Below are 19,369 nucleotides of genomic sequence, written 5' to 3'. Positions count from 1 at the left end.
CCAATTGCACAATGGACTTGAATTCTCCCATTTCATTCATGCCTATTGCTTTTGCTGTCCTTTGCTGTCATTTTACTGTTTTGGCACGCTTCCATGCGTTATCATCTACCATGTTCCATGTCATAAGTTTTCTATCAGTCCTAGATCATTGCCGTTCCCGTTTTTCGCATAAATTGGATTTTGGCTTTCCTTCTTTAATGCTGCTGTCCTTTCTTACTGTACTAACCCAACTTTCTTTACTTATTGTCAGGATGTCTTCACGCACCGGCAGAGGACCATCTTCCTCTGGTGTTCGACGCAAGACCACTGCTTCTAAGCGGAAAAGTGCGGAGACCAGCACTTCAGCTCATCGCACAGGGAGACCTGCACCTGCTCAGTCTGACCCTTCAGACTACGATGAGGAGCACTTCACTAGTGCCGAGGCCGCAGCCAAATGGCCTATCTTCCTGAAGGGGCCAGTATTGATGGAAAAGACCGTGGTAGTCGAGGACTTCCACAAGGCCCAGCTTCAGGAGAGGTTCTCAGCATTGGGCTGGGACACTATTCTTCAGGTGGACCGACCGTGCTACGATCAGCTCGTCCGTCGGTTTTACTGCAACCTCGAGGTGTCGTATCAGTACGGGGAACTCACTGTCAGCAGCCTGGTGAGGGGAGTGGATATCCAGCTGACGGTAGGCACCCTGGCCAGTATTCTGGGCATATCGGCGGCGGGACACCGATACTACAGTCCCCCCAGGAGTAGGCCTCAGGGACCGTTCATGAGCATGGAGACACCGGACTTCATCTACGAGACCATCTGCGGCAGCAGCAGTCGCCCGGAGTCTGAGACATCTTTCTTCCCTGAGGTCCGTCTCTTCGCCCGGTTGATCCAGTTCAACCTGCTCCCCAGAGGAGGTCAACGGAACCAGGTAGGTTTCATGACGGCTTTCATTGCCTTTTGTATTTTCACAGCCGCCGAGGGAGGCAGGGAGCACTTGTGCCTTCCCTATATCATCCTCAGAGCGATGGAGCACCATGCTTCCCACCCAGAGGACGGAGGATTCCCTTACGGCAGGATCCTCACCAGGATCTTCGAGTTCTTCAGGGTGGATCTGAGCGGAGAGGAGGGGAAGACTCCGGCCGATAGGTTCGATCGGAGCAACCTCTTGAAGATGGGTCTCCATACCCTCATGGATTCACCTCCCAGATCGGGAGCTCGGAGAGGTAGGGGTAGGAGGGCTGCCCCTGTAGAGGATGTCCTCATGGAGGAGGAGTCCAGTGAGGAGGATGAGGACTACGTTCCTCAGGACGAGGAGGCGGATCTAATGGGCGGCAGTATCCCTGAGGAGGTGCCTCAGGCGTCGAGAGGTACGGGCCCTAGTTCTTCCAGAGCTACAGCCCCACCATATGGAGCCCCACCACCTGGGAGTGGTGACTACGACTATGAGGACAGGACAGCCTCCATGCGGGCCTTGCAGGATGGCCAGGTCCAGATACTGAGGCAGCTAGACGAGATTTCCTCCAGGCAGATCACCTTGGAGGGTTCCTTCCGTAGGCTGGGTCAGGACTTGGATACCAGGGCCACCGCCATCTCAGCAGATTATGGCCGGCTTCGGAGGGAGGTACGATTGGTGAACACGAGGTTAGATTATTACGATCACCGCTTCGACTTTAACTCCAGGCCTCCAGCGAACTTGGTGATCATCGACGACGATGATGACGACCAGTGAGGCTTAGCTTGACCACCCAGCTACTTATCCATTTTTCTCTTTTGTAGACCTTGTAGATTTATTTCTTCTCATTCCTTGTAATTGCGATGTAACTTGAATTTCGTTTATGGAATGAAACGTCCTTGGATATTGGACTATTATAATGTTTTCATATGTGGAGTTCCTGTGTGGTTTTGTGGTGATGTGACTTTTCTATTTGTGCTCTTTGTTATATTATTATCTGTGGTTTATCAGGTTTTTGTGTAAAATTTTTGGAAATCCCACTTTACGCCGTTATGCTGCCGAAATTTCGTCGAAATAGTACTTTATAGGTTATAGTACCAACCTAATTACCTTTTATCTACACTCACGCATGCCATGAATGCAACTTATAATATAACTCAGTTTTTTTATACTTCCTTTCTTTGACTTTTAATCTTTAAAGCTTTTACATTTGCCCAACCCCATTTTCCTATTATAGAATCTACGGGATTCTAATGGTATGCTGTGAGTGGAGCAGAGCATCACGCTCTGATACCACCGTTTGTCACACCCCGTTCGCACTGAACCGGAGCGGTGACCGAGTTAACACCGGTTAACCCAAACCTGCCAGGATCATCAGATACTGTATTCCACCACAGCATACACACACTAACATCAACTCATCAAATCAGCGGAAGACTAAGTTTTACCTGTAATAATTCCCATATACCTGATACCCAAATGGCGATACCATAATTATATACATTTGGGCCCGAAGGCATGATATATATACACAAAAAGAATAAAGTTTGAATATCAATTATATACAGGAAATTATCAAAAACATCAGAGTACGCAGCCCGGCATCGGTATCAAGGCTGGAGCTCAGCTCGGCCTCAGAACCGCTGCCCCGCAACACAGCTCTCACACGCGCAGTCTACGCCGTGCTCAAACTCCTCAGGGGTCCACCAGTCCTCTTCAGGAAACTCGACTGTGGGACCCACCCCATGCTCCTCAGATGCATGACCTGCAAAATCATCTAAAAAGGGGTGTACACGTGGAATGAGCTCACTAGCTCAGTAAGTAGAGAGGTGGACCACACACAACAGTCCACACATCACAACACATCATATGCACTACATGTCATGCAATTCATTTTAATTCACATACACCTAATCAATCATTACTAAGTCTTTGGTTTTAGTGCTACTACAACCACAGTGCGCGTATACTCCGGGTACGAGCCGCGAACTCCCTCCCGCGATACGCCCATAGGGCTGTTGGAGAAGGCCCACCGTGAGTACTCGGAAAAATAAAGACAATGCCGTCCACCGGCTCTCAACAGAAATGTAAATAAATTAAATGACAGTGCTGACTCCAGCAATTTAAAAGCAGTACGATTGGCCCTCTTGAAATACCACCGGGGTTGCCGGCTGTCCTACACGACTCGCCGGGCGTAATGCCTAACCGCGACAGTGTCCGACAACCGCGACCCCTGCTTCCCCCCAAATGGCAACCCAACACCTCAACCCCTGTTGGGAAGGGTCGTAGCACGGGATGGTGAGAATCCTAATACCGCATGCTCTTATATGCAGTACGACTGCGTAGTGCCTCCGTGTCCCATACCACGGGCCACCAATGCATTCGTTTCCAAGCCGACCACGGCATCTAGTCTATCAAGGCATTATGCAACATGATGTACACATTCAACATATAACCTCACATTCAATTTGCATTTGAAAAGTAAACATAGCATATATGCACATCAATGAGTGAAATGACTAATCTATATAGCGCATTCATGATGACATGACTAAATTAGATATAGTTATATGAATGCCAAACAAATGCCTTGAAACAAGGCCAAACGTCCTCTCTCCACTTACTTGTAGCGCACAAGGATTCCCGCTCGGTACGGGTGAGATCCGGAGCGAATCGGGAAGGCTTTGGTGAACCTAACAAAATTGAGCGGGGTTAGTACTTCACCAATTTAGAATCAAAATTAATGAAATCCGACGTCAAAATCGTGTTTAGAACGTCGAAAGAAGGTCCCACGTCCGATTTGGGCTCAATCGGACCTAAGAATCAAATTCTGTCCACTCGGGTGGGTCACTCAGGTGGGTTGTCCACCCACCGGTCCAACCCGCCGGTTTGGGACCTACCCGCCGGTAGGACCCGCCGGTCCTACCCGCCGGTTTGGCCAGGGACCCCCTGGTCCTCTCGGATGGGTGTCTCAGGCGGGTAGGGACCCACCGGTTGTACCCGCCGGTTTTGGCAGAAAAATCCCAGTTTCTTCTCATCTTCCTCCATTCCTTGGGGACCCAAATGGGGCTTTTCTCAACCCATTCCTCACACCTTTAGAGTCCTATAGGATGGTTCTAGCTTAGATTTAAGTTAGATTCAAGTGAGGGGAACCATCTTACCTTCTTTGCTCAAGAATGACTTCAAACCCTCCAAATCACTTCCAACTCACAATGCTCCTTCTACCTTGTCAATATCTCTTCAAATCCTTCAAGATCAACACATAAATCATCTATTAAACCTTAGATCCATCATTTCAAGAGGTGTTTACAAGATCTTAAGAAACCATACTCGAATCAAGGGTTTAAAGCGTGGGTTATGGTGAATGTTCATCAAACCCAACTTTTCTTACCTCCAACTGTAGATCTCGAGTTGAAGATTACTCTTCCGGCACTGGAATGGCGAGATCGAGCTCCGGCGCCGCTGAAATCCTCCCTTTCTTCCTCTTCCTTTCTTCTTCCCTTTCTTTTTCTCTCTCCTCTTTACTTTTCTCACCAAACGTACGGGGATAATAAATGGAAAGAAAAGAAGCCATAAAGCTTTATATACTATTCCTACTTAAGTGAATAGTGATGGATGGGTCACTCAGGTGGGTGGGTGTACCCACCTGACATACCCATCCAAGAGTCAAAACTTGGGATTTTGACCGGGCTCGGACCTCGGCTCGGACCCTACCCCAAGCATACAATGTAACATACGTATATAACCTTAAAATACGGATATAATACCTGTTCTATCCGTACATAGCCTTATGATAGGTGCACGTACACGGTTTGGGCACTCCCGTCTCTTCTGGCACTGGCTCGGACTTGTCGGGCCAGCCGGTGTTTAAGGTCACCCGTGCCATCATAGCCCATAAGGAACTCGCTCTAACATCCTCTGGCTCGGTTCCTGCATGGTTAAATCGGTTCAACCATGAAATCAGACCGGGTTTAAGAAGCGGGATATTACAGATGTATTCAAAGAATCTATAGCCTTGGCCGACGGGCCCAGGTAATCTTTGAAAATTTCATCGTGATGGGGATAGATCATTGCAATTGTTGGTCTTCAACGAGGAATTCCTTATAAGCACGAATCATTAGCTCGCGTTAACTACATCCCTGCCCTTTGTACACACCGCCCGTCGCTCCTACCGATTGAATGGTCCGGTGAAGTATTCGGATCACGGTGACGTGGGTGGTTCGTCATCATCAAAATCGTGAGAAGTCCACTGTACCTTATCATTTAGAGGAAGGAGAAGTCGTAACAAGGTTTCTATAGGTGAACCTGCAAAAAGATCATTGTCGATACCTGCCCAGCGAGACCTATGAACATGTTGCATTACGCGATCAAGGTAGGGCGTGGGAGCATGAGCTCCTTCCTTCCCGACCCTTGTAAAAGGTCGGCCTGTGATCCTTCATAGCATTCGACAAAAACACAACCACCGGCGTAGTCGGCGCTAAGGAATTCGCAATGGAAAGGACATGACATCATTGTGCCTTTGGTGTGATGTGGTCATCCTAGATCCAAATCTTTATCTTAACGACTCTCGATAATGGATATCTCGGCTCTTGCATCGATGAAGAATGTAACGAAATGTGATACTTGGTGTGAATTATAGAATCCCATGAACCATCGAGTCTTTGAACGTAAGTTGCGCCCTAGGCCATCGAGTTGAGGGCACTCCTACCTGGGCATCACGCTTCATGTTGCCCCACCTCCTTTGCCCCTTGTGGTGGTGCTACGGAGCAAAGATTGGCCCCTCGTGTCTTTGTTGGAGGTGCGATCGACCCAAAGTCAAGGGCCCCTTGTGTGGCAAGCGTCACGATGAGTGGTGGTTCGAGCCACTTAGCCATTGTTTGGACATCGTGTGCGTGTTCTACTCCCATTGGGCTCTGGTGACCCTGATTGCCATTCGATGGCATTTTGACTGTGACCCCAGGTCAGGCGGGGCTACCCGCTGAGTTTAAGCATATCAATAAGTGGAGGATAAGAAACTTTTGAGGATTCCCTTTGTAACAGCAAGCGAACTGAGAAGAGCCCAGCTTGAGAATCAGGTGGCTTTGTCGTTTGAATTGTAGTCTGTAAAAGCGTCCTCAGCGGTGGACCGGGCCTAAGTCCCCTGGAAGGGGGCACTAGAGAGGGTGAGAGCCCCGTCATATCCGGACCTTGTCACACCATAAGGTGCTGTCGGTGAGTCGAATTGTTTGAGAATGCAGCCCTAATTGGGTGGAAAATTCTGTCTAAGGCTAAATATGGGCGAGAGACTGATAGCGAACAAGTACCGTGAGGGAAAAATGAAAAGGACTTTGAAAAGAGAGTCAAAGAGTGCTTGAAATTATCGGTAGGGAAGCGGATGGGGGCCGGCAATGCGTCTTGGTCGGATGCAGAACGGTTAATAACTGGTCCACCGCTAGAATCGGGGCATGGACCGATATGGATTGCGACGGTGTCCCAAGCCCGGGTTGTCACATTATGTCTGAGAAGATGTCATCGCCGTAATCATGGTAGGCAGCGTGCGCCTCAATGGCGGGCCTATTGGCAACTGTATACTCCAGGCATTGTCCTGTCGGGGTCCCCATTCAACTTGTCTTGAAACAAGGACCAATGAGTTTGACATGTGTGTGAGTCAACGGGTGAGTAAAACCCGTAAGGCATAAGGAATCTGATTGGTGGGATCCCCTTGTGGGTTGCACCGCTGACCGACCTTGATCTTCAGTGAAGGGTTTGAGTGAGAGCATACCTGTCGGGACCCGAAAGATGGTAAACTATGCCTGAGCGGGGTGAAGTCAGAGGAAACTCTGGTGGAGGCCCACAACGATACTGACGTGCAAATCGTTCGTCTGACTTGGGTACAGGGGCGAAAGACTAATCGAACCATCTAGTAGCGGGTTCAATTCAAAGTTTCCCTCAGGATAACTGGAGCCCGCGGGCGAGTTCTATCGAGTAAAGCCAATGATTAGAGACATCAGGGGTGCAACGCCCTTGACCTATTCTCAAACTTTAATAAGGTAGGACGGCGTGGCTTCTTCATTAAGCTGCGCCATGGAATCGAGAGCTCCAAGTGGGCCATTTTTGGTAAGTAGAACTGGCGATGTGGGATGAACCGAAAGCCAGGTTATTGTGTCGGATTGCACACTAACCTAGAACCCACAAAGGGTGTCGGTCGATTAAGATAGCAGGACGGTGGTCATAGAAGTCGAAATCCGCTAAAGAGTGTGTAACAACTCACTTGTAGAATCAACTAGCCCTAAAAATGGATGGCGCTGAAGCACGCAACCTATACCCAGTTGTTGGGGCAACTGCCAGGCCTCGATGAGTACGAGGGCACAACGGTCACCGTAAAACTTGGGGCATGAGCCCGGGCAGAGCGACCGTCGGTGACGATCTTGGTGGTAGTAGCAAAAATTTCAAATGAGAACTTTGAAGGCCAAAGAGGGGAAAGGTTCTATGTGAATGGCACTTGCACATGGGTTAGTCGATACTAAGGGACAGGGGAAGCCCATTAGAGAGCGTGTACACGTGCGTGCTCCAAAAGGGAATCGGGGTTAAAATTCCCAAACCGGGCCGTGGCAGTTGACAGCAACGTTAGGAAGTCCAGAGACGTTAGCGAGGACCTCAGGAAGAGATATCTTTTCTGTTTAACAGCCTGCCCACCCTGGAAATAGCTCAGTCGGAGGTAGGGTCCAGCGGCTAGAAGAGCACCGCACGTTGCGTGGTGTCCGGTGTGCCCCCGATAGCCATTAAAAATCTAGAGGACTGAGTGCCGACCATGCCCGGTCGTACTCATAACTGCATTAGGTCTCCAAGGTGAACAACATCTGGTCGATGGAACAATATAGGTAAGCGAAGTCGGCAAAATGGATCCATAACCTTGGGAAAAGGATTGGCTCTGAGGGCTGGGCACGGGGGTCCCAGTCCCGAACCCATCGACTGTTGGTGGACTACTTGAGCTACTTTCACGACTAGAGCGGGTCATCGCGTGCTGATCAGGGGAAGGACTGGGAACGGTCCCCTCATGGGCCTTCCACGGACGTTGAACAGTCGACTCAGAACTGGTACGGATAAGGGGAATCCAACTGTTTAATTAAAACAAAGCTTTGCAATGGTCCCTACGGATGCTGACACAATGTGGTTTCTGCCCAGTGCTCTGAATATCAAAGTGAAGAAATTCAACCAAGCATGGGTAAATGATGGGAGTAAGTCATCTAATTAGTGACGCATATGAATGGATTAACGAGACTCTCACTATCCCTGTCTACTATCCAGCGAAACCACAGCCAAGGGAATGGGCTTGGTAGAATCAACGGGGAAAGAAGACCCTATTGAGCTTGACTCTAGTCCGAATTTGTGAAATGACTTGAGAGGTGTAGGATAAGTGGGACCTGGAAATGGTGCAAGTGAAATACCACTACTTTTAATGTTATTTTACTTACTCCGTGAGTCAGAGGTGGGGCTCTGCCCCTCCTTTTGGACCCAAGGCTCGCCTCAGCAGGGCGATCCGGGTGGAGGACATTGTCAGGTGGGGAGTTTGGCTAGGGTGGCACATCTGTTAAAAGATAACGCTGGTGTCCTAAGATGATCTCAACGAGAATAGAAATCTCGTGTGGAACAAAAGGGTAAAAGCTCGTTTGATTCGGATTTCTAGTATGAATACGAATCATGAAAGCATGGCCTATCGATCCTTTAGACCTTCACAATTTAAAGCTAAAGGTGTCAAAAAAGTTACCACCACAGAGATAACTGGCTGGTGGCAGCCAAGTGTTCATAGCGACATTGCTTTTTGATCCTTCGATGTCAGCTCTTCCTATCATTACGAAGCAGAATTCGCCAAGTGTTGGATTATTCACCCACCAATAGGGAACGTGAGCTGGGTTTAGACCGTTGTGAGATAGGTTAGTTTTTCCCTATAGATGATGACAATGTCGCGATAGTAATTCAACCTAGTATGAGAGGAACTGTTGATTCACACAATTGGTCATCGTGCTTGGTTGAAAAGCCAGTGCCACGAAGCTGCCGTGTGCCAGATTATGACAGAATGACTCTAAGTCAGAATCCGGGCTAAAGAAGTGACGCCTGTGCCCATCGCCCATTTATCGACCCGCAGTAGGGGCCCTCTAGCCCCTAGAGGCATGTGTCATACGCCCATGGACTTAGGCCATTAGGCTAAGTAAGGTCCAAGTTCTCGAGTTTTCTACAAAGGTGTAGTAACTCTAGATAATTTTATAGTAGATATTTCTAGAAGATATTTATAGGAGATATTTTGGGAGAGATTTCTAGAGTTCTCCACTAAGGAGGTGGGAAGCTTCTAGTTTCCTCCCCAACCGCTGGATGGAGGACGTTTGTAAATATCTTAGTCATCCATTGTAACTTGGGGTGCCTACAAATAGGTGTTGCCTCATTTGGCAAAGACACTCACCAAGGACCAACCAAGAGTGTTCAACCGGGCAAGTGAGTTCTCAAGCCTTGTACTCAAGAGCTCTCTAGTGCAATACAAGTTCATTCTTCTCGAACTCACTCTTGTGTTCACTTCTTCTCTTCCCAAGTCCCTTAAGGAGGGTGGTTAGGCTGACATAGTGCTAGTGAGAGTGCTAAGAGCCAGCACGGTCTCTTAGAAAGGTCTAAGGACGTGAAAGTTGTGGTATCAAATCTTCGATTACGAGGGAGCCAAGCTTGTGGGATTGGAGACAAGCGAGCTAAAACTGTGGAATAGAGACCAACACCTACACAAGTAAGCAAATAAGGAGCGAAGGCAAGTCCGTTGATCTTGTCATCGCTATGGGGCCTTGCTTAGCTTGAGGGGAGCAAGTACTGGCCGAGGCAAAGTGATGCCTGAATGTTGCAGAGCAAAATGGGGAGGAGCTCAAAGGCCATGTGGAGCTCAGGGAGAAGCTTGATGGCCAGATGGGGGAGCTCAAGGGGTCCCTACAAGGTGCTCTCAACACCACAGTAAGTAACCAAGAGGAGATGGTTGCCACCTTCAAGGCTCAAGTATGCAAAGGGGTTGGATAAGGTGGAAGCTCGTATTGGAGAAGAAGTATGGGAAGAGTAGGAGGACAGTGGCGAGGGAAGCCACTACCTCTCCGGACATGTCTAAAGGAGAGGCACTAAGGCACAAGCGTGATAAAAGGAATTCGTTCAAGCCTAGAGACAAGTGATTCCTATGTGATGAGCTATATTAGTTTAGGGTTTGCCCCAGGAGGAAAGGTCTTAGTGCCCTATTGGAGGAAGACGGCCAAGAGGAAGAGCCACCTTGCATGGGGTCCCCAATGCAGCATGGTGCCACCAGGGCCGAGATAGGGGTTAAGGCCCTTAACTCTCAAAAGGGGTTGATGTGTGCAAAAGTGTGCATCAATGGGAAGCCCACACGGGCGAAGGTAGATACAGGAGCCACACACAACCTTGCCTTGATAGAGGAGGCAAAGGAACTCAGGCCAAGGCGTCCTAATGCTATCAACTCCAAAGAATGCCCCATACATAATATTGCTCGAGGGGTCAAGACAAACCTTGGGACTAAAGGAGTTCTCCAACACCATCCAGGGGCTCAGTGCTTACTCACCCTTGGGCCGGAGGGCAAGACAAGGAGAATTTGGGAGCAAGCCATCCATGCCAAGAAGAGGAAGTTGCAAATGAGAGAATGGAGACAACTAGACGATGTTGTCGGAGGCTCAAGTTATGTGACTACAACAAGAACCCTAATAGGCGTTACTCCGTGCGAGAGGGAGGCTAATTTGGTTGCTGATCCAATCATCCAGAGACACAAACTATCTCCTTATGTGGAGTATTTAGTCAAGTGGAAGGGGCGACCAGAGAGCGAGACGAGATGGGAGACAACTGGCATGCTGAGACTGCTAATGAATAAAAGTACCCCAATGAGGTTATGATGAGGGCGTCATAGATTTAGGTGGGGGAGAGTGTCACGACCTGCCCAACATAGGCCCAATGGCCTAGCTCACCAAGCCCATGGGCTTAGGCCATTGGGCTAAGTAAGGTCCAAGTTCTAGAGTTTTCTACAAAGGTGTAGTAACAATAGATATTTTATTGTAGATATTTGTAGAAGATATTCATAGGAGATATTTTGGGAGAGATTTCTAGAACTCCGCTAAGGAGGTGGGAAGCTTCTAGTTTCCTCCCCAACCGTTGGATGGAGGACATTTGTAAATATCTTAGCTATCCATTGTAACTTGGAGTAGGTGTTGCCTCATTTGGCAAAGGCACTCACCAAGGACAAACTAAGAGTGTTCAACCAAGCAAGTGAGTTTTCAAGCCTTGTACTCAAGAGTTCTCTAGTGCAATATAAGTTCATTCTTCTCAAACTCACTCTTGTGTTCACTTCTTCTGTTCCCAAGTTCCTTAAGGAGGGTGGTTAGGCTGACTTAGTGCTAGTGGAAGTGCTAAGTGCCAGCGAGGTTGCTTAGAAAGGTCTAAAGCCGTGATAACGTTCTCTTGAATGGCCTAAGTGTTTGCCTACGTGTACCCCCAAGTGTTGACTACATGTGCCCATGTGTGCACATTGAATAGCTGTAAAACACCCCAATTGTTGGCTAGATGTGCACACTGAATGGCACAAGTGTTGCCTAATTGTGACCATGCATGCCCACAACTGTTGCCTAAGTGTAAACCCAAGTGTGCCTATGCGTGCTCTTGAATGCCCCAAGTGTCGCCTTAAGTGTGCCTATACGTGCCCCCAAGTTTTGAATAAGTGTGTCTACGCGTGCACCCAAGTGTAGCCCATGTGTCGCCTAATTGTACTCTTGAATGACCAAATGTTGTCTAAGTGTGCTCTTGAATGCAACAAGTGTGCACATATACGTGCCCATAACTATGCCTACGCGTGCCCCCCTAAGTGTGCCTAAGTGCATATGAAGGTAGTGCACAAGGTAGCAGTACCATACGCAAGGCCACACAAGGTGTATGCATAGTGGCAGGCTACCGCGCACTTGGCCACAATCAAGGCATTACCGCACAGACAATGTCGTGTGCTCGGGTGCAAGTATAGTTGCGCTACCCCTCATAAGGTTGCAGGCCAACGTGAGCACGACTACAGACAAGGTTGCACTTTCATGCCCATGGATGCAGGTATGGCTACACAAGTCGTGCGTATGATGGCAGGTTGTCTTGAACACAGCTGCACTACTGAGTACGCATGTGGCTGGCATGGCCGAACAAGGTGCAGGCTACCGCTTGCGTGGTAGTAAGCAAGGTTGTACCGCACGGACATGGATGCTGGCTATCGTACATGGGTGTAGGCATGGCTGCACTACCGCACGAATGGCAGCTGGCATGCCAGCATAAGGTGTAGGCATCATTGCGGGCAAGGTTGCACTAGCGCGCACAAGGCTGCTAGCGTCGAGGCAGGCTGTCGCGCACATGGATGCAGGCGTGGCTACAATACCGCACACATGGTTGCATGCCACCTCGTGCACGGCTGCGGGTAAGGCTCCACTATCACGAGCCCGGGTGTAGGCTACCTCGCACACATGGCTAGGGGCAAGGGTTCACCACCACTCGTAAGGTGGTAGGAAACAATGCACATTGCTACGGGAAAGGGTACACAACCGCACGCTAGGTGACAGGCGCGGCCACACATGGCTGCGGGAAATCGTGCAGGCTGCGCTCACTGGGCTGCTGCCTATGCCGCACTTCCACGCACATGGTTGCGACCAAGGTTGCACATGCCTTGCACAAGGTTGCATGCGTGGCCACACTTATCGTGTGAAAGGTTGCAGGCATGGCGCACATGACATGCAGATGGCTGCACAGCCGCACCCAAGGGTACGTTCCTTGACGCAGATGCCACGCGCTTCACTGCACTAATGAGCGCAAGGTTGCTAGCATGGCCGCACATGCCATGCTCCTGGCTGTCCTACCACTCGCAAGGTTTCCTGCATTGCTGCACACCGCCCTCCAGGTTGCATGCATGGCTGCATGTGCCACGCCCATCGCTGCCTCGCCATGTGCTTGGTTTTATGGAGTTACCGGACATGCCACGTACTAGGTTACAGGCTCGGTTGCACCGTCGTGCACAAGGTTACGTTGCATGGTCGCACATGCATTGCGCATGGCTGCACTACCGCATGCAAGTTCACGGGCATAACCTCCCATACGGCGATCATGATGGCTAGCATGGCCGCACATGCCATGGGCATTTCAGCACATGGCATGCAAAAGGTTGCAAGCATTGCTGCACTTCCATGCCCACGTCTGCAGTCCACCGTGCACATAGCTGAATGTACATGGCTTACATATGGGTGCTGCCATGGTCCCCATGGTCCATGCAACAGAGGCTCCTTTGCAGCCTTCGGCCACACACGAGGCACCAACTGCTGCACACGTCAAGGCCATGCCCACACAACATAGTTTGGGTCTTGAAATCATGTTGTGAAAAACATCCCTTTGGGTTAGAAAAGCCTTGCAATTGGCTATTTGGCACTCAAAGTACAATCATTTTCACTTAAACCCCGTATTTCCATTTTTTTGGGTATTTTTCATAATGTTTCAATTATAAAATATTAAAAATATCAAAATATGTTGGAATGGTCCAATATCTTTTCAGAACATTCTATCAACCTTTGGAAGACATCCAAAATTTAGTTTTCAGAAAAATACATTAAAATGAATTTTTCATATTTTTTTGAATTTAATATGTTTTTTAATATTAAAAAATTAATACAAAAATAAATATTGATCAGAAAACTATGATTTTTATATAAAAATAATCTTTGGATTTTTCATTAATTTCATACCAAATTTCATTTGATTTGGATATTTGACGCTCAAAAAATAGTTCGGTATATTTTTTGGGGGGGGTCATGTCTCCTTCTGGAAAGGGGCAAAGAGCATAATAACTACCTTGAGGGAGTAGGGTGCCACTCTCCCCGGGTGGTTTCTGAGGGCGGCATAGTGGGGCAACAGATAATGAGCGGGCATGGTAGGCAAACCCAAAAGACCCATGGCATGGGAAAAAAAGTGAAATGGCATGTCGGTTTCGATGAGTTGGCCCTTGGTGTGCACCGATGCCTACCACTGTGTGCGGCTAGATGTGCATGGCTGCCTGCCTTGCATGCCATGACCCCATAGCTGTTGTCACGTGTGCCAGTCGTGGCACAGCATGCCCAAGAAAGGTGCACGTCCTTGCGAATAGCATGTAAATGGCGAGTCCCCTTCTGTCGCACAGCATTGCCTGCCACCGTGGGCTACTAGGCGCACATGGCTACTTGCCATGTTCTGCCCCACCCCCACCTCTACTGTCATAAGTGCCCATTGATGCACAGCATGCCCAACGAAGGCATGGCATGTGAAAACATGTACATGGCGAGTCCGTCTCGACAGTCATTCCCTCTGTCGCACACAGTTGCCTGCCATTATGTGCTGCTGGGCACGCATGACTGCCTGCCTTGCACTACTGTGCCTCCACATCTTCCACCACATGCATCTGTCACCGTACAGTATGCCCAAGAGTGGCATGGCATGTGCAAAATACCTGCACGGTATGTCGGTTTCAAAGATTTGGCCCTTGGTGTGCATTGTGCCTGCCACGGCGTGCTGCTTGGCCCTCATGGTTGCCTACTATATACCGCTATGCCTCGATAGCTATTGCCTCTTGTGCTCGTAGCTGTAAAAAAAGCCCAACAAAGGCTTGGCATGTATGTGAAAACAAGTACATGGCTCGTCTGTCCAGATGGTTAGTCCATCTGCCACACACCACTGCCTGCAACTGTGTGCTGCTAGGTGCGCATGGCTCCCTACCTTCCGTTGCCATGCCCCCACAATTGGTGTCACATATGTCCGTAGCTACACAGCATTTTCAAGAGAGGCATGCATTTGAAAACAAGTAAATAGCCAATGCATCCTGATGTTCAGCCCCTCTGCTGCACACAACTGCCTACCACCCTGGGCTATTGGGTGCGCAAGGGTTCCTGCCTTGTGCTACCATACCCCCAAAGCTACTTCCAGATGTGCCCGTAGGTGCATGGCATGCCCAAGATAGGCCTAGCATGTGAAAATCACCATCAAGGCACGTTGGTTCTGATGACTGCCTTTGATGTGCACTATGGCCTACCACGGTGTGCTGCTGGGTGTGTATGGCTCCTTGCATAGCTGCTGCCACATACGCCGATAGCCACATAGCATGCCCAAAAGTTGCATGGCAAGTGAAGGACAACAACATGGCATAATGGTCTTGATGATTAGCCCCTTGTTTTGTACCTTGGCCGGCCAATGCATGCTGGTGGGTTTGCATGGTTGCCTGCACACTGCACCTACACCCTCACCGCAGCTTACTGCCACTTTTGCTAGTTTTTGTATAGCATGCCCAAGAGAGTAATCGCATGTGAAAACGTGGAAATGATGTATTGGCCCCATTGATTAATCCCATCTATACACTGAGGTAGTTTGACGTGCTTTGCTTTTTGCCATGTGCAGTTGTGCTAGTGCCACTTTTTGTGAGCATGGCCATAGTCACGCATTTCCACCCCACTTTGCCCTTTGTCTTGTCGTCATATGTAGGTCATGGTTCAAGGGGTGGGCTGTTGTCTACATTGACATGCCCAATGAATGGGTTTCACGGAAACATTGGCCATGTCAATTTGCACAATAAATATTTGGTTGGTCCCCCCCCATCCCATTTTTTTTTTAAATTGCATTATCGTGGGTTTGATGCTTGCAAGGGTTTTTTCATGGTCGGTTTTGTGGCCTATGCAATTTGGAGAAGTGCGTTTCTAAGTCATGCCTAGGTGTGGAGGTGTTTGCATGCCTTTTTGTGGCCAGTGTTATAATATGAAATTAACATGGGTCTCAGGAGAACATAGGTTGCAAGCTTGCAGGTGGAGGTAGATCATGAGTCCCTCCCCCCTTTTGGCTTTTTAAAAAATTTCCATTCTCGTGGGTATGTTGCTTGCAAGAGTTCTGTCATGCTCGATTTTGTGGCCTTTGCTATTTGGAGGAATGCGTTTCTAAGTCATGCCTAGGTGTGGAGGTGTTTGCATGCCTTTTTGTGGCCAGTGTTATAATACGAAATTAATATGGGTCTCTCGAGAACATAGGTTGCAAGCTTACAGGTGGAGGTAGATCATGAGTCCCTCCCCCCTCTTGAATTTTTTAAAAAATTTCCATTCTCGAGGGTATGTTGCTTGGAAGAGTTTTGTCATGCTCGGTTTTATGGCCTTTGCTATTTGGAGGAATGCATTTCTAAGTTGCGCCTAGGTGCGGAGGTTTTTGCATGCCTCCTGCGCAAGTGTTATAATGCAACATTAACGTGGGTCTCTAGAGAATATAGGTTTGCAAGCTTGTAGGTGGAGACAGATCACGAGTCCCTCCCCCTCCCCCCCCTTTTGTTTTTAAAAAGAAAATTGCATTCTCATGGGTTTGTTGCTTGCAAGAGTTTTCTCATGCTTGGTCTTGTGGCCGTATAGTATTTGGAGAAATGTGTTTCTAAGTCGTGCCTAGGTGCAGAGGTGTTTGCATGCTACCTACCGGAAGTGTTATAATACGACATTAACGTGGGTCTCTGATGACCATAGGTTGCAAGCTTACGAATGGAGACAAATCACATGTTCCTTCCCCCCTCCCCTTGTTCTTTTAAAAAATTTACATTATCGTGGGTTTGTTGCTTGCAAGAGCTTTCTCATCCTCGGTCTTGTGGCCTTTGCTATTTGGTGAATTGCGTTTCTAAGCCGCGCCTAGGTGTGGAGGTGTTTGTATATCTCTTGCCGCAAGTGTTATAATACGACATTAACGTGGGTCTCTGGAGAACGTAGGTTGCAAGCTTGTAGGTGGAGATAGATCTCGAGTCCCTCGACCCCTGTTGATTGTTGAGATTTTCGTGCTTAGCAGGGCTATTGATTTTTCTTCTACCAAATCCTTATTATGTTGTAGTAGGTTTGGTGGTGGATTGTGTCGGCAGTGGACGCAATGCACGTGAGTGGCTATTGTTTTTCTTATGGTTGTGGTCTCTTTGCTTGTGCATTGAACCACTATGCACAGATACCTCAATGGGTTGCGATGGGCCAAAAGTGTCTTTGTCAACAACTTGAAAATGGTTCCTGTGTTGCTTACCTAGTTGGATGGAAAGATGCTACCCTTTCACATTTCATCCCTCTTGCCTGCCCTTGTGGCTGGTGTGAGGTGGCTTGGCATATGATGCATATTTCCACTTTCTTTGTGTCAGTGGTGCATGTGCACTGTTTGTGCTCTAGGATGCAGGACATTTTGTGGGGCAAGTTGGATGTATGTGTGTGTCCTCTTGAATCCTTTGGTTGTAACTCGTTGCACAAGAACGATAGACCGCCATTAATGTATGGAGCAGCATCACATGCATAATTGGGCATGTGGTTCATGTAGTGCTTTGGCGTTGAGAAGGAAAGTTACCTGGTTGATCCTGTCAGTAGTCATATGCTTGTCTCAAAGATTAAGCCATGTATGTGTAAGTATGAACTAATTCAGACTGTGAAACTGCGAATGGCTCATTAAATTAGTTATAGTTTGTTTGATGGTATCTGCTACTTGGATAACCGTAGTAATTCTAGAGCTAATATGTGCACCGAACCTCGACTTTTGGAAGGGATGCATTTATTTGATAAAAGATCGATGAGGACTCTGCCCATTGCCCTGATGATTCATGATAACTTGATGGATCGCATGGCCTTTGTGCCGACGACTCATCATTCAAATTTCTGCCCTATCAACTTTCGATGGTAGGATAGTAGCCTACTATGGTTGTGACGAGTGACGAAGAATTAGGGTTCAATTCCAGAGAGGGAGCCTGAGAAATGGCTACCACATCCAAGGAAGACGGCAGGCGCGCAAATTACCCAATCCTGACACGGAGAGATAGTGACAATAAATAACAATACCGGGCTCTTCGAGTTTGGTAATTGGAATGAGTACAATCTATATCCCTTAACGAGGATCTATTGGAGGGCAAGTCTGGTGCCAGCAGCCACGGTAATTCCAGCTCCAATAGCGTATATTTAAGTTGTTGAAGTTAAAAAGCTCGAAGTTGGACTTTGGGATGGTTCGATCGGTCTACTTCACAGTGTGTACCGATCATCTTGTCCCTTCTATCGGTGATGCACTCCTGGCCTTAATTGGCCAGGTTGTGTCTCCGGTGCCGTGACTTTGAATAAATTAGAGTGCTCAAAGCAAGCCTACGCTTTGGATACATTAACATGGGATAACATCATAGAATTTTGGTCCTATTGCATTGGCCTTTAGGATCGGAGTAATGATTAACAGGGATAGTCAGGGGCATTTGTGTTTCATAGTCAGAGGTGAAATTCTTGGATTTATCAAAGACGAACCACTGCGAAATCATTTGCCAAGGATGTTTTCATTAATCAAGAGCGAAAGTTGGGGGCTCGAAGACGATCAGATCCTAGTCTCAACCATAAATGATGCCGACCAGGGATCAACGGATGTTACTTTTAGGACTCCGCCAGCACCTTGTGAGAAATCAAAGTTTTTGGGTTACGGGGGGAGTTTGGTTGCCAGGCTGAAACTTAAGGGAATTGATGGAAGGGCACCACCAGGAGTGGAGCCTACGGCTTAATTTGACTCAACACGAGGAAACTTACTAGGTCCAAACATAGTAAGGAATGACAGACTGAGAGCTCTTTCTTGATTCTGTTGATTCTATGGGTGGTGGTGCATGGCCGTTCTTAGTTGGTGGAGCGATTTGTCTAGTTAATTCCATTAACAAATGAGACCTCAGCCTACTAACTAGCTATGTGGAGGTGACCCTCCACGGCCAGCTTCTTAGAGCGACTATGGCCGTTTAGGCCGCAGAAGTATGAGGCAATAATAGGTCTATAATGCCCTTAGATGTTCTGGGCCGCACGAGTGCTACACTGATGTATTCAACGAGTCTATAGCCTTGGCCGACGGGCTCCGGTAATCTTTAAAAATTTCATCGTGCTGGGGATAGATCATTGCAATTGTTTGTCTTCAACGAGGAATTCCTAGTAAGTGCGAGTCATCAGCTCACGTTGACTACGTCCCTGCCCTTTGTACACATCGCCCGTCGCTCCTACCGATTGAATGGTTAGGTGAAGTGTTTGGATCGCGGCGATGTTGGTGGTTCACCACCGTCGACAATGCGAGAAGTCCACTGAACGTTATCATTTAGAGGAAGGAGAAGTCGTAACAAGGTTTTCATAGGTGAACCTGCAGAAGGATCATTGTCGATACCTACCTAGCGCGACCTGTGAACATATTGGGTTGCGCGATCTTGGTAGGGCATGGGAGCATGAGCTCCTTCCTTCCCAACCCTTGTAAAAGGTAAGCCTACGATCCTTCGTAGCATTGGACCCAAAGACAACCACCGGCACAGTTAGTGCCAAGGAACTCGCAATGAAAAGAACATGACATCATTGCGCCTTTGGTGTGGTGCGGTTATCCTAAATCCAAATCTTTATCTTAAT

At 48.2% G+C, this 19,369-nt stretch overlaps 2 non-coding genes across 2 annotated transcripts; both read left to right on the top strand.

Moving 5' to 3' along the window:
* The first annotated feature begins 5,494 nt into the window (after window positions 1-5,494).
* LOC122075000 lies at window positions 5,495-5,650 on the top strand. The gene has a single exon (XR_006139141.1). It is a non-coding gene; the product is annotated as a 5.8S ribosomal RNA (ribosomal RNA).
* A 233-nt stretch (window positions 5,651-5,883) lies between these two features.
* On the top strand, window positions 5,884-9,236 carry LOC122074997. Its single transcript, XR_006139138.1, has one exon. It is a non-coding gene; the product is annotated as a 28S ribosomal RNA (ribosomal RNA).
* The last annotated feature ends 10,133 nt before the right edge of the window (window positions 9,237-19,369 follow it).

This window comes from Macadamia integrifolia, chromosome 3 (genome assembly GCF_013358625.1).
Source record: "Macadamia integrifolia cultivar HAES 741 chromosome 3, SCU_Mint_v3, whole genome shotgun sequence".
In the NCBI taxonomy this organism is placed as follows: Eukaryota; Viridiplantae; Streptophyta; class Magnoliopsida; order Proteales; family Proteaceae; genus Macadamia; species Macadamia integrifolia.
This window is presented reverse-complemented; position numbering and strand designations above follow the sequence as displayed.